This window comes from Aptenodytes patagonicus, chromosome 1, assembly GCF_965638725.1.
Source record: "Aptenodytes patagonicus chromosome 1, bAptPat1.pri.cur, whole genome shotgun sequence".
NCBI classification, from domain to species: Eukaryota; Metazoa; Chordata; class Aves; order Sphenisciformes; family Spheniscidae; genus Aptenodytes; species Aptenodytes patagonicus.
Window position 1 is genome coordinate 79,187,454 of NC_134949.1, and position 15,641 is coordinate 79,203,094.

At 43.0% G+C, this 15,641-nt stretch overlaps 1 protein-coding gene across 3 annotated transcripts in view; it reads left to right on the forward strand.

Annotated features, from left to right (window-relative positions):
* The window catches only part of PRR5 (proline rich 5), a 91,685-nt gene that overhangs the window by 21,573 nt on the left and 54,471 nt on the right, over positions 1 to 15,641 (forward strand). For all 3 annotated transcript variants that reach the window (XM_076344109.1, XM_076344128.1, XM_076344119.1), the window contains one exon: positions 2,199 to 2,336. The gene's annotated coding sequence lies outside the window, so the exon portion shown is untranslated. The remainder of the gene's footprint in view (positions 1 to 2,198; positions 2,337 to 15,641) is intronic.

The following is a 15,641-nucleotide window of genomic DNA, read 5'->3' on the forward strand; positions in this document are numbered from 1 at the left end:
ATACTGATTGCTCAGCTGGTGTGAGGAGTATGCTTATTTACAGTCTCCTGGAACTTCTGTACAACAGCATCATGGGTTGTTTTTTTTTCAGGCATTCTCTTTTTCCCTTTCCCCTGAACCTATAAATAGTTTAAGATATACAGGATATTAGATGAAAGCAAGATAAATGTAATTCACAAGTTTTAAAAAAATAATAATAATTTATACTTCATGCACGCATTGATGGAATACCTGAGCTTTGATCATCAAAGTTAGGTTGATTTAAATAAAAAAGGCAGTGGAGTTTTATTCTGAAATAACCCCCTCAAATCTTGAAGAATAGCACTATGATGCTGGTTTATTATCCCAGCTAATCAAATTATCACAGGTTATAGGCAAAATGGAGGATTTTTTTTTTAATCTGCTAGCATAGAAATGTCAAAGCAGGATCTCCAAGCAAAACACTATTTTCATACCCATAAGCATTTAATCTTTTGAGAACCAAATAGCTATTATTACACTTTCTGTTCATAATATCTGTCTAAAATCAGTGGGATTTCTCATATACTCTAAATTAGAGGATTGAGAATCATCTTCAATTTGCTTTTTAAGCAGGGAGGGGGGAAAAAAGCCAAAATTCATGGCAAGGCCTATTATTTTAGATACGTACTTTGATAGTATCCGCTTCCAGCTGAGATCAATTGGTCATAGCTTTTGGAAGACCTCAGTGTCCTGACCACTCCAGCAGTTTTGGCAGACGCTCCTAATATAAAACCCAGCTATATCAAGAAAGCTCTGCTGATACAGCTTGCTTTGCTCAGAGCAGTTTTTCATGTACTAGTACAATGTCTGGCTGCGTTCACAGGAGGTTTTGTTGGTATAGCATATTTGTAGCCAGTGTACTATGCTCATATCTTGTGTTTTTGCTATACATCGCTCACTTCAAATTTGATCGTGTGTCATCTCCCAGATACACGCGTGTTGCTGAAAAGGTTGCTTTCCCTACCTTGCCCCCAGGTACTAAAAATATCAGTTCATGGCTCTGTAGCCTACAAGCTGCGGATAATTTCTCCCATTCTGCAGGCTGTCTGCTGAGCTGCTTCTGTGTGCGCTCCTTAAGGCATTGCAGTCAAAATGCACTGACTTCGCACAACACTGTTATTTAAACTAACACCTCTGATTTTGACTAAAGTAAGTGGTAACAGAGTGAAGCTCACACCCATAGAGCACCAAAAGGTGGGAGTGTAAGGGGATTACTTAGTTCTCTCAAACGCAGGAAAGATGAACCTGAAAATACATATTTTTAAACACATGCAGTTATTTACATCCTTGCAAAGTGGTTATGGAATGCCGCAAAACAAAAGCAAGAGCGGTTTGTACCCAGGATAAACTGAGTCAAAAAGGAGATCTGTACATTCCTAGTTAGGTTTAGCAGTGTGTCAGAGCTGGTACTAATGACTATGCAAGTGCAAGGCATGAAGAACCATACTCAGAGTGTGGATGCGGATGTGTGTGAATGCCGCTGAGCGTCTGTGTGTATGTATGTGTGTATATATTTTTTTTTTCCTAATAGTGTTTTATATTTATTGATCAGTGGTTTAAAAAAAAAAAAATCTTTAAATTATGGAGATGTTTGTATTGGGGTTAGAAGTCCATAATGATAAATTCTGTGCTGCACCAAGATATCCACTCTGGGGTTGTTTATTGTGTTAACGGTCATCTCAGAGAGGCACTTCAAGACCAGCTCAGGACAGGCAGTGATATTATGACCATCATTTGAAGCCCTAAAGAAAGAATTTCCCGTATTTCTAAATGACACATTTAAGACTTTTCTGGGCCTTGTAGGACAGCTGCTCTCCGAAGGTGATCACCGCAGATCATGCAGCATATTTCAAACCTTTTTCTGTCACCTCTTTAGTGCTGGAACACAGAACTACTTGCACTGTGTGTGCTCATGAAAACTTTCTTATCCTCTTTAGTGATAGGTATAGCTCTTAGCGTTGGTGTCAATGTGTCGCCCACCCTACCCCCCCCAAGAAAACAAAACAGAAAAGGGAAAAGTGCAAGAAGTAAATGTTTATTTCTGTCAGTGATGAGGTGGAACAGCACTTGTTTCACTTCTGCGTGTGTTGTGTATGAGCTTATAAGTGCACTCTTGAGAAACAATCCCTAGAATAGCAATATGTGCAATACCACTTTTTGTTCTTCTTTTGTTGCAGAGCTGCCTTTTTTGCAAGGGGCTGACTTGTTTCAACCAAATTGTATCGCCTGTCAAGAATTTTCATGTAACTCTTGGAAACCTGCTGCAGAGTCTTCCCTATTTGCTATTCAGTCCTGTTTTCTTCTCCCTTTAGCAGGTAAGCACATGTTTCTGCAACACTGTTTGCAACTGGAAAATGTTTCCAATTTCAGACACCTGGAGAGTTCATTTTGTTGGACTCACTAGGGTTAACATCTCTCTTCCAAAATTTCCCATAGAACTGACTGTATTTCCTGCCATAGAAAAATATCTGAGTAACAGTGCAGTACTTCGGGATTTTTAACATCAGCTCATGTCAGTCTACTTCCCTCCAGCTTTAGTGCAGCTTAAAAAATGGTATGCATGGACTTTCAGCTGTGAATCTATTTACAGCTGAATCAGGTTTGTGAGCAAGCAATACAGAAAATTGCTTGAATTTCTGCTCTCTGAGAGGAGCCTCTAAATAACTTTGTGTCCTTGGGGAAGAAAAGCCCTGAAGTAGAGCGCCAGAATGGGTGATGCAAAAGCTCGGGTGTTATCTACCACGGCGACCTCGAGCTGAATGAGAGGGTTCAGATACTGTTCACCAAGATCATAGTCAGACAACCGTTGCAGAAACAGATTAAGCCGCCCCGGCTGACTGTGCACTGAAGCATATGAGGAATTCTCAAATGACCTATATATGATTGATGTATATGTGGGTGTGGCAAGAAGCGGCACCAAACAGCTGAGTGGTAGTAATATCTTACACAGCTGCAGCTATTTCTGCAGAGGTGCTTGGCACAACCTGCTAGAGTTGCTTAATATTCATTGCTAGAATTGGATCTGCGTTTAAGATTCAAGGTTTTTAGGAAGGAGGAAATTTTACAGATTTCTTGAAGACACTTTCAGTAAATGCTAGTCATTAATGGAGAGTGTGTATGGGGGTGTGTGTGTGCATTTATGTGAAAGGAAAGTAAATGTGCTTAATCTGTCTTTGATGTTCTGTTTTTTTTTAACATTATCATCGCATGTAGTAGCTCTTACTTTTTCAAAGCAACTTAGAAATTTTCTCAGAAAACAGTTGCCAGTTTCCTCCTCCAAAAGAATTTTCTTTCTGAACATATTAAGAGACTTATTTTCTCTTAAAGATTTATTTACTTTATCACTAAGCTGCAGAATCTAACCTCTGCCATGGCTTCGACTCTTTTTTTTCTGTTTTTTTTAAGCAGAGAGGTCTTTTCTAAAGGGTTCACTCTTGAAAACTTCTGTTTTGATTTACTTGGCGGTAATGCATGCTTTCTTCCCAATTTGTATCAAGCGGTAAATGATGGGAATGCCTATTCCATGCTACTTGATTGCAGTGGTAGCTGGATTTTACTACAGTGGTTACTTGGTCTCATCTCAAGCTGCAGGGGTAAACGGTCACCTATAATCTGCAGCTCCCATCGGGGCCTTGCATCATAATCCAGTTCAAGGCTGTGACCTACAGCAGAATTCAGCTTGGTCTTCAAACTGGGCACAGATGTTTAAAAGTGGGAGGTAATCATTTTCACTTGCGCTGCACTTTTTTCCCCAAGGATTTCCAGGGTGTTGTTACCTGCTGCCAGTCTGGATTCCCTGAGAAGTGAGTTAGCAGTGCCGGTAGCAGAGAGGGGGTATTTGACAGCTATGCATTGTACAGTGGGAACTTGATAGTCCCAGGTCATGAAGAGTATAGTTATGGGCATCACTTTTCTCCTTATAAGTCATTTCTCTGGAAAAGTTGAGGGAAGAATCTGAGTATAACTCAGTCAGGAAATCCCTGCTACCTCTGCCCATGTTATTTCAAGCATACCCAGAAAATTTCTGCTCCGGAACTTTACAACCTTCTTTAAAACAAATACCCACGTCTGCTGTTAACTAAGTTAGCAGTCTACCAACTAATCTGTTACCAAACATGAGTTCTGTCAGCAGCAACTCCAAATACTGCTGTTCAGAGGATTCAGCCATTGCCAGCAGAACTAAAAGCTGCTCTAATGTTTCACTGAAATATTTTGAAAAGTTCACTGTGAACACTCCATCTTTGTTTTGTTCGTTGTTAAACTTCTTATTATTGGTATTGTAAATAACCGCCCCTCAGAGTAAACAGACACACATGTGCACGCCTTCTGTTTTTAGCGGAGCATTTGCAAACTATCCCACTGTAAACTATTTATAGATTACTATGTAATCTGTAACTTTACTATGATGGACAGTCAGATCAGAGTTCCCACCACGCGAGGAGGCGTTATTACACATTATGCCTTGAGCAACTTACCACCACCCTGACAGAGGGTTTGCTGACTGGAAATACCAATGCCTTATGAAAAAACACTGCCTGCCTGCTGCAAACCCAGCATTTTATAACCACTTGGGTTTTTTTCATTGCAAAAGCCATAACTTCTCACTTGCTGGCAATATAATAGACTTTAAGTGATACTTATGGTTTTAAGTGCGGCATTGTATTAAAATTTTATATTCCGACAGTGTGCATATTTTCAGTTACATTTATTATTTGCTCTTTTATGTGGTATGATATAATTTAAAGGTCTTAGGAGTCTGGTCCTACTGTAATGGACAATAGAAAACACGTATTGAAGGTTTCAGGCCCCCATTAGTTTACATCTGCAGACCATGGCCTTTGTAAATGGTTGTACATAGGTTTTACTTTCTGGATGTGTAGAGTCCCATATTATTCCATGGAAATGTCAAAGGTTTCTAATCCAGCACATACAGAAGCCTTGGCATGGCAGGGACCTAATCAGAAACAGCGAAGTAATGTGTTTGCTGTGCTCACAAGGAGGCAGAAGTCAGTAGGAAAGTGTTGAGATAATAAAGGTGGTTAGCAATGTTTACTGTCACAGCTGATAAGCACTCAATCTTTTTGTAATTAGTATTATGAGAAGTTCCTGGCAAAGTTGTAACACTTTGTTTGCTCCCTTTTTTCTCCTTCTCCAATACAAAGAGGAGAACGGGACAGTATCTTTATTACTGTTTAATTCTCCTTGTCCACTGCTGGAGTGGGTGTTACTCTCAGCTCAAGTCTTCCCTAAAATCTCAGCTGATTCCCTAGCCAGAAAAAGCTCTTAACCAGCAAATGCCATTTGCCTTTCTGTTGAGGCTGTCCCACAAAGGCTGCAAACTTTGCCCTTTTCTCTCAGTCCCTCAGTGCCTTTGGTCAGCAGCAGACTCTCCTAGAAATACTCCTAATTTAATATCTCCCTACTTGAAATACCAACTGAGTTTGTAAACCAAAGACATCTCCCAAAGATCTCTTCATCTAGGGTCAGAGCACGTACCTGAGGAAGTGAAACATTTGTTAGTTGGATGCCAGATTATTTACGTTTGTATCATGATCAACCAGGCAGTAAGAGACTGGAGATGACATTCATCTCACCTAATTGTAGGTATTTACGGCTTGGAATACCATATCCATTATCTGAACTACTGACGTTATTTTCTCTTTATAGTTGGTGGAGAGAACAGGCACGTCCCGAGCATGACTTACCTGGCGAGTTTTAAATATCTTTTGTAGGATGCGATGAAGTGCACCCTGGATGTGCCCAGTTTTCTCCAGCAACTACAGAATAAGGCCTGGATTTTCCTGTACATCTTTACTTGTAGTTGTACACATCTCGCACATCCCACTCCCAATGTCCATTACCCCATTTCCTAGTAGCTAGTGCTGAATGAGCTTAAAACGTGGAAAGGCCAAGCTAGAGTGACTGAACTTTATCACAAGAGTGTCTTAATTGCACCTTCCAGTTCTGACCTCCATGATCACTACGCTGCTGTCACTGCGGTCACGAGTGTCTCCTCTCTCTTCACAGCTCTCACGGAGAATTTAATCAAAAGGAAGGAATTATTTCAAATGTTATTCCCGGTTTTCTTCCTGTTACTTATTTACCATCTTAGTAAAATACAGACAGTAGTGAAGTGTAGATAAAAGCATAAATACTCTATCTATTGATCTGCCTATCTAACTGTATGTAAAATAACTATCAACTATAGAACAGCTAAAGTCTTAGATTCATTACATTTAATTTTGCTGTAAGTAAAGGAAGGTGAAAATTGTATCTTTCATTCCTCTTTTTTCCCCAACTCCACACAAATGCAACCCAAACAACTTTCACAGAGCTGAGCAAAGGAGGACAGGTCACCTCACTGAGGTTTGAATAATCTTCCAAAAGTTAAATAATGAGGATTACCAAAATAAGGCCTTAAAAATCATATACCAGACACAAAAAATCATGATGTGGGCTTGAAAATTGGTTATTTTTTATTTCTTTAGAACTTGTGTTCACCTTTTGAGCTGAAATGGGACTGTTTCAGCACCTGGTGTTGAAGACTAGATAGCATTTCTTGATAAAGTAGTAAGAAAAGTATGTAGATAAATGCAAGTGGGTCCTGGTCACATTTTCATTAAACCTCTTAACTAGGACTTAACAAAGTATCTAATAATTTTGGACCCCTTTGGTTTTGGTCCTCTCATAGGGAAAAAATGTTACACAGTATTAAGGATTCAGTCTTTAAAAATTAAGGCTCCTATACTTTTTTTTTTGACACTACTGGGCACCAGCAGTAGTGTTGGAAAGCTTTTTGCCTTTTAAAAAAAAAAAAATGCTTCAAAACATTTGAACCAAGAAGATTTTCTGTTGAAAGCATAGGTAGGAAGCGATGCACTAAAGTAAATGAACAGTGAAAATTTCTGGTTTATTCCAGCAGAATACAGCAGAATAAGTTTAGATGCGTTTACGTTTCACATGACATGCTAAATTTTTGTACTAAACCCAAGGAAACGCAAAAGGAGTCAATGAACCAAAAGCCTGGATTAAAAAAAGCTGTTTTTCTTTATGCCAGTCTGAGTAAAAAGTTCAATTCCGGATATTCTTCTTCCTCGGAGTGTTCAAATCTGGATCCAAAAGTTTCTGTTGGAGCCAATCTCTAAAACAGATGACTAATAAAACTAACATCATGGCACGCACATATATACACGCGCATATCTCCTTTTTAACATGCGGAGTATTAGCTGAGGGCCAGGATTGTTTTAGATTTATTTTATGTATAAAGTGATTCAACTCTCCCTTCCCTGTCCTCCTCCCTTTTCCCAGTCTGGCCAAATCTTTGTGCTGGCTCCTACTGCTGCATAGCCAAGTATTACAGAAAGGAAGAAAGATGGCGCTTTTTTTTTTAATTATTAGTATTATTTTTAATTATTCTTAATTATTTTTATTATTATTTTTTATTATTATTTTTTACCTTTTACAAAAAAGGTAAAAAGTTTTTACTTTTTCTCCTTGTGTTCATCAGTCAAATTAAACAGCTTAAAAATCGATGCAAGCAAATGGCATCCAAAATGCCCTTGTGCATTTTATAATTGCACCCAGCTGTGATTACAGTCGCACAGAATATATTTTTGCATTTTCTTTTCTTTCGGTATGCTTCACTGGTGATTCACTCCCTAGAAGGGATTCACCCCTTTTAGGAGAGCGAGCATTTACTGGTTTCATGACGTTTTATTTCTGCAGTAGAAATGGGTGAACTCACTTGGAATAAATACGAACCAAGCCAAAACATTACACAGAACAAAATTAATTCCAAATCTGACTTTTCTGAGTCGGGGGGGGGGGAGGAAAAGGAAAAAAAGAGAAAAGGTTGCTTCCCTCTATATTTTGATCAGTGCCCTACAATTTGCAAGCACCAAAATATCACAGCAGGGACTAAAGCTTTATGGATGTGTGTCCTGGTGAAAAGCAGATGAACGGCAAGACTGGAAGACTCGCAGTGCTATGGCTGCTTTTCACGTGTGCTCCCGGAGCGTGGCTGGGGGAGCCCCTGTGGCCGCCTGGAAATGCCCGGATGCCACGGCTGCTTTGACGCTGCTGGTACGCCTTGCTGCTCCAACCCACCTCACCACCACCACTTGTGGTGGCTGTGGCTCAAAAGAGCGGGAATGAGAAAAGCAGCACTTAAAAACATAATGCTGTTTTGCCCCCCCCATTCAGTGCCAGGCTGTGGAGAACAGCGCAGAAGTGCGAGGCAAGGAGGCTTTATTTGCTCACCGGGGACACGAGAGTGTCCCGTGGGAAGCATCTCCCGCCAAGGAGGAGCACTGGCCTCAGATTTTTTTCCCCCCTCTAAGCAGGGGGTGACACACCGCTGGTCCTGCGAGCTGCCTCAGGGAACAGGGGGCCAGGGATGGGCCCTGCCTGTTGCGTTTGCCCTGCTGCCGCTGCCCCTTGTGTGCCAGCTGGAAAACCAAAAGATGGACATCTTTTATAAAAAAAAAACACCACACATGACACAACAGCGGTCGATTTATAAATGTTTGTGGGAGTTAAGCTGTTTCAATCACGGGGCCGCCGGCCTAGCTGTCAAGTGGAAGGGTCTCAGCGGGCCGCCCTGGCTGCCATTTTATGTCGCCTCCCCCGAGGCCGGCGCGGCCGCCCGGCCGGCAGGGGGCGCGGCGGCGGCCGGCACTCCTCGCCCTGCCCCCGGTGCTGGTGTCGGGGCGAGGAGCGGGGCGCGGCAGGACCCGCGGGGGGGATCGATCGATCGCCTCTGGCGAGCAGTAATAAAACGGCTTCCTTGGCAGCGTCTCCTCAGGTCGGGCGGAGGTAATGTGCATCCTGCCCGAAGGAAGCGGTAACGACTCGTGAGGGGCTCTGTCATACAGTTAAAATCTGGTTAAAAGCAACGTGCCTGGGAGCATGCCTTCACAGACGTTATGGTGCCTTTTTTATTGGGTTTTTTGTGCTTTACATGGCTGTTTTCAGGGTTTCCTCCCCATGCATATGGTGGGTGGGAGTGCTCAGCGCCACCGCAGCAGCCGCCGCGCTGCTGAGGGGGACACACAGGCCCAGCCCAGCCACCCTCCCTGGCGTCCTCATCACCTTAGGTCTTCGGCCCTTCAGGTATCATCAGGCTGAAACCTGGCATGTGGCTCAGATGGGCTTCAAATAATTAAAAAAAAAAAAAAAGTAGGCTGATACAAACAGGTTTGTCAGATTTTGAGAGAGTGAGCAAAGGCTGCAGTTTCTCTGTGAGGCCAAGCTTTGTCCGTCCTGTGATCCTCCCCTCAGTGATCACCCTGTCTCACCGTGAAAATGTCAAGTTGGTGAAGTTTGGTACCAACCTATTTATAAAGACCAAAGTATCTTAAAAGGACTTGAGACAGAGATTTAAGCATGGACCTCACCACAGTCCAGGCTTCCCTGCTCATGAGAGGTTTTCAATTTATTTGTTTTTTCCAATGACGTTCCCAAAATGGAGTATCTCCACAGGAAGCGATTCAAGCAAGTGCTGGCTGCAAGCCTGGGACTACCTGGCCTATGGCGTTCTGTATGAAGGAGCTGTATATCCTAGAAACATGGCCCAGGGCTTTCAGTAGCAGGATCTCAGTGGTCCAGCAGAGCATCTGGGAGCCTTGAGATATGTCCTTCAACCTCTCTGCTTCGGAGTGGGAGAGCTCAGTCTGCGTGGGCTTTCAAACTGCTGGTCCTAGAGCAGCAAGCATGAAAGACTTTGGATGGCTCACAGCTCCCGATGCCATGAAGCCTAAAACCTTTGTGATCCCAGCAGTTTTCTGAGAGGAAAAAAAAAAAGGAATTTTAGTTTTCCATACATTTAGAGAATTTGAACTATTTTGCAATGAAAAGTTGATATAGCCTGAGTTTGGAGAACAGATCGTTCGAAATGACTAAAGGAAGCCTGGTGAACAAGAAAGCTGGAGCAGCAGGACTCATCAGGAAAAAAAGACAGGGAAGATACCACAAAGCTGCTGAAGATGCATAAACCTTCTGAATGACATCTCTGTTCTTCCATTGCATCCCTCAGTAGCTTGAGGAGGCTGGTATTTATGCTGACTTTAGGGAGGGAGGAGTACCTTGACTAGTTATCTAGCTGTCGCTACGTTGTGGGGGGAAGAAAAAAATGTTTTCTGGAAGGAAACATAATGGAATTTGCCTTACCTCCTCGATAACAGGGCGTTCCTTCCAGGTCATAATTCAAACAGTGATGTCATGTTGATGTCTGATTGAAGATTGAGACTGGCTAATGAGCAGGAGTGAGAGTGAAAGGAGTTTTTCCAAACCTTGCCGTGGAGTCTAAAAAATTCCAGCGCTCTGCCCTTTGAGATAAGTTATTTCCCAGAGCATTCTGAGAAAATACTGACGTGATATATACTGGGAGGTCATAGTGGTGGACCTGCTGACCTGCTGAAATGAAGATTTAAAGGTACAAGTGTAAAATAATTTGTGTGATGAGGGCTTTTTTTACCCTTGCTGTTTCCACTGCCCAGTATCTCAGTCTGCAGGGACTGTCTCAGTACGTGTGTATGAAAAGATGGCAAAAGGTCCCCATTTTTAAGTTCATAATGAAAGCTCCACCATACTGAATGCTAGAGTCCAACTACACAGCTAGATGTTGCAATTTTGGATTATCTTTAAAACCTCTCTGGTGGTTTTTCCATTCAGAAAAATATCCTTGTGGTGCCAAGGGAGAGTGATAAATTTTCTGAAAAAATCCATTTGTATTGAAGGCCAGGCTTTTGTGACTTTTACAGGGCTACAAGATTTGTTCCAGAGAGGTATAGTACTGTTTGAGTAACAGCAGCGTAGTACCACCAGAGTCAAAGATCCCCCAAATTTGCAGAGCTGTCTCTTGCATTGCTCAGTACTGAAGTGATCTCCCTGACTTATGCACAGGAGGTGGCAGTAATCTCAAGGTATGGTTCATGTTTCCAGCCACGCTCACATTCTCATAGAGAGAGAATATCACACAAGTGATACCCTGGCTTTGAGAGTAAAGCCGGGATATCACTCGTAACTAACAGCTGGCCGCCAGTGCAGTTTATTAGAAACTCAGCTAGTTACTGAAGTGGGTTCTTTATCTTGGTGACCTTCCAAGGCAATCAGAGCCTTCTTGGAAGACCTTGAATCAGAAATGTTTGGATATAAGAAAAATAGCACTGCGCAGCACACAATTCTGATCTCCCAGGGTTCACAGATTTGGAAGGCGCTGTACCATATATAACTGTAGAAGACAGCACTAAGATACTGTAGCTGCTGCATCAAGGTCAGGGTGTTCTGGGATCCAATTAAAATTATGCAAGATAGGCAATTTAGGAAAGAATTCACATAGAGCTCAGGGAGGAAAAAAAGTCATATGTGTTATGAGCTCAGTTACTTTGTAAGATTAATTTTCCATTATCTCATGATCTTGTAATAAGAGCACAAAGTATTTTAAACGTTTGATTTGTTTATTGATCAGAACTCTGAGACCTTACTTTCTAAATCACAGTTACAGGTTTGGCTTCCATTTAACAGCAAAGTTGTGGGCTTGCCTTGAAGTATATGCTGGTTGCAATGGGTTGTGAATTCGGTGAGTGGGCAACAGTGAAACCTGGAACAAGCACGTCTGACACTCGGAAACCCACCTCCTTCCCTGGAGGAGATGTGAATAGAAAAGGTGGTAATGCCGCAGGTCCTGTAATCCAGAGCATTGATCCTCACCTTCTCCAACATAACCATCGTGCTCATTCAGATCACTGTGCTGTCTTTAATTCCCAGAACTTATAAAGAGAGAATGAGGAGCAATACTGTGAGCTAGGGGAATTTCCATTTGATGGAAGGCTTGATATTTTGGATGGGGGTGTAACAGGCCTATTCCTATCCTAATTCTCTCCTAATTCCTATCTCCTGAAGGACAAGGATAAAAGATTTAGCTGTCTGCTGTATTTTAAGAACTGCTTCTATTGTTATGCTCTGTAAACCAAAAACTGCTGCTGGCAAAGGGGATGGGATTTCATGGATGCTTTGAGCAAAGGTTTCCTTACAGGTATTGCTAGATTCATGACCTGTGTTAGATTATGCTGGTGACTGGGGACTTACTCTGAGCTCAGGGCCCTGTTTGGCTAGCTGGAGTACAAACACCGAGTGAAAAGGGTAAAGAAGAGCTCACAGTCCAAACAGGCAAGACAAAGACTTGATTCCCGTAGAGCCAGCCGAAGAGTGGTTTGCAAACACTGTGTTAGTACCAGTGTTTTGGTCTCCTTTTTCTTTTTCCTTTCCTTTATATTTAAAAACTTTGCCTGAGGAAGAATTAGCTAACCAAGAAAGATGAGAAAGGAAGAGGGAGTGGAAGAGCAAAGGGTGACAGAGAAGCATGAAGGGAGCAAGGTGGGAAGACTGAGAAGCTGAAACAGTCAGTGAACAGATAAGAAATGTCGTCCAGCAGAAAACTGTGAAAAGAAACTAGACATGGATGGTTGCTGCAATCTGGATGGTCCTTTGCTCAGATGCAGGTCTCTTTCTGCTGAGAAAGTCTCCTAGGCACATTCACGCTGCTCTGCCTCACACCGAACAAAACTGGGAAGGGAAGGTCCAGGAAATTGGCCCTGATCAGGTCACAATGATAACGGGTGTCCTTGTTTGGTGCAAGCCAGTGTATCTCCAAGGCAGGCAGTGGAACTGCAGCAGCCATGGCTGCCTGCGTGTCAGGTCTGAAGCTTTGTAGGACGGACTGTGCTTGCAGGTGTTACTGCAGGAATGGCGAGGGGAGCAGAGCATCCCTTTCTGGCAGTAGTCAAAGGACTCTTCTTAGGCGTCACCTTCTGCTTGCCTAGGAAGGAGATACTGTCTTGAGCATTTCTTCTTTTTCACAGCATAAAAGACAAAGAAACCCATGTGTGAGTCCTACATGCAGTTGAAGGAGCAGAAACCCCAGCTCTGTCTAAAGAGAGGCAACTGTGGTCATGTTGGTCACAGAACGCAGAAGTACAGGAGTACACAGGAGGTGTTTCAGAGGTTGGAGAGATGGCCCAGTAAGCCCAGGTCCCCTCCTATAAATCAGAGCTTGGCTGTGGTGAGAGCAGAAATAAAGCAAAGGACTAGCAAAACCAAGGCTGTCCAGTGACCAGCCTCAGTAAACGACAGGCAGAAACTGTCCTTGAGAGTGCCTTTATCTCCAGGGATTGCAGAGTCAGTGGGATGGAGGGGGAAGGGTGCAAATAGTGCTTGTTTGGTTTCATACTTTCTTTATTCTCTTTATTCTTTGTTTTCTGATGATAAAGGAGCTTTATGTGGATATTGTAGCAAAAGAATTGATGAGTCATAAGGTTTGCAACTTCATTTCCCCCTCCGCTCCTTTTATTTTTCTCCTGATATTCACATCTCCTTCTTCCCTCCCGCCTTGCCCCTCCTCTGCTGGCGCAGCAGGACGTGCTGTGCCTTTAAGAAGTGTGGTTTTTCAGAAGACTAATTCCTGAGCTTTGGCACGTGTTGAGGCATGCCCTACGTTTTGTGGTGTGGTTTATGAAAAACTAAAGTGCATTTGTCTAGGGAGGTTTTTAACTCCTTTCTGCCATAGATACACTCTACCTCTTTGTTCTTCGCTTGCAGAGCATACACCATTCAGCATTTCCATAGGGATTTCTGCTCTTTTCTCCAAAAGAGGAGGGGAGATAAAGTGAAGTAGTGGGCTCCGCCCCTCCCCCCCCCCCCCCCCCTTAAAATTTATATTTATTGTTTTTTACATGGCAAAGCTCTGGTGAATAAAGCTGAGATAGCAAATTCTCTTGCTGATTATATCCTCCCACTGGCACCAATATCGCTGCAGTGTTAACCTGTCATTGCAGTAGCAGAACGGTGTAGCCGAAGACACATTGACCCGTAGCAGTCACAGCATTGGCAGCTTTATTATGAATTTCATACATTGTGAATTTCTTAATGTTCCCGTTCATCAACTTTACTTTTTGCTTCCTTTCCCCTCTCATCGTGGTCAAAAAGAAACTTGTAAGAAGACAATATGATTGTACTGTGAAAATTAACATAGCATTACGTAAATAAAATGTAGGGGTTTTTTCTTTTTTTTTTTTAGCCAATCTCATTCTTTTGAAACCAAGTGTATGCTTGGGAAGGTCTGCCTGGATTTTTTTTGACATTTTCTAGGGGCAGCGATGCAATCTTTAAACCACAGCTCCTGGCGAGAACGTTGCAGGCGTTACAGGCATACCAGGTGGTAACTACAGAGTTACCTTTCGTGCTTATTTTAAAAGCCGTGTTTGCTACGAGGTCCTGGATCTGTATGCTAATGTTGTCTTGTAATAACAGTATAAAACCTCTTGGGCTGTCAGCCTATATTCATGTACCTGTACGTTGTTTTAGGCCTCAAGATAGCAAGCAAGTCCAGGTGAGCAGAATTCCCCTACGTCTCCAGCACCGTGGCAGCTACAGGACTTGCCATGCAGTCACTCGCAGGATGTGGGCCCCACAGATGAAAGAACGGTTTCTAGTAGAGACAGGCCGGTTTTTATGAGGAGAGATGTTGGAGGGGAAGGGAGGGAGCAGGAGCTAGGGCTGGATGTGCCTTCCACACTGAGGTGGTTGTGTGGCTTTGATTAGATCACTTCACCTTTGAGCTGCAGGTTTCGTGTGAGTGAAATAGTGGTATTAGCACCGTGTACAGCATGCTGGGATTAAATGAATTAATGTAACAGTACTTTACAGTCTCAGCTCTGTAAATGTGCTGAGTGCAGTTGTTCTATTTCAGAAGCTTGTAGAGCTCGTTATTGAGCCTACGGGAGGGCCCCTGCCAATCCCCTGTCCTCCCCTCCTTCCCAATTAGTCTGGTCAGTGCTCTTATCCCTCTCCATGACCAATAGCGAGCAATCTCTGCCGCTTAGCCTCTTGATCTTGAAGCAGTGCTGTATTGCGACAACTCTCTTCACAAGTGGCTACAGAGGAACGGCCACACCGCAAGCCCTGGCAAGGAGCTCTGTCTTCTGCATCGCCCTCCGGCCGCCCCGGCCCAAGGAGTCCCCGGCTACCCAGTCCCTGCAGCATCCCCTCGATAGTGTGCTGGAACGGGAGGCAGAGGTCCTGGGATCTCTTGACATCTCTGCCACCTGCTCAGGGGTGGCTTGGGCAAGTCACATCAGCTTTTTCTTCTTCACTCTTAACGCTGAAGTGCGGATTTTATCTTTTACCTTCATACCCAAGAGCTGCTCAGGGCTGGATTAATGAAGGCCGTGAAGTCAAGGATGTCCGTGGACGCACAGCACAATGTAAACGTGAAGTATTACTCTGTAATTATGGGTGAAGGTAACCCTTGTTGAAAATGATTTATTTTATCATAAATCAACATTTGATCAGGTGGAATCGTAGGAAGGAGGAAGTAGTGTAGAGAAAGCCTGTCCTCTGTTACCTCAATCTGAAATTTTTCAGGAAACTGGAATGCTGCCTCTCCCATGTGTTTTGTTCATGCGTTGAATCTGAATCTAGTACTGGTTACTGAGATTGATGGGGTGGCATAAAAATAGTCTGACTTCTACAGGTGTAATATTTCAGCATACAGATGGGAAGAGGTCCTTTTTTTTTCTTCTCTTGGGATTTGGCATTTTATGAGGAAGCAAAGTGCTGCTTTT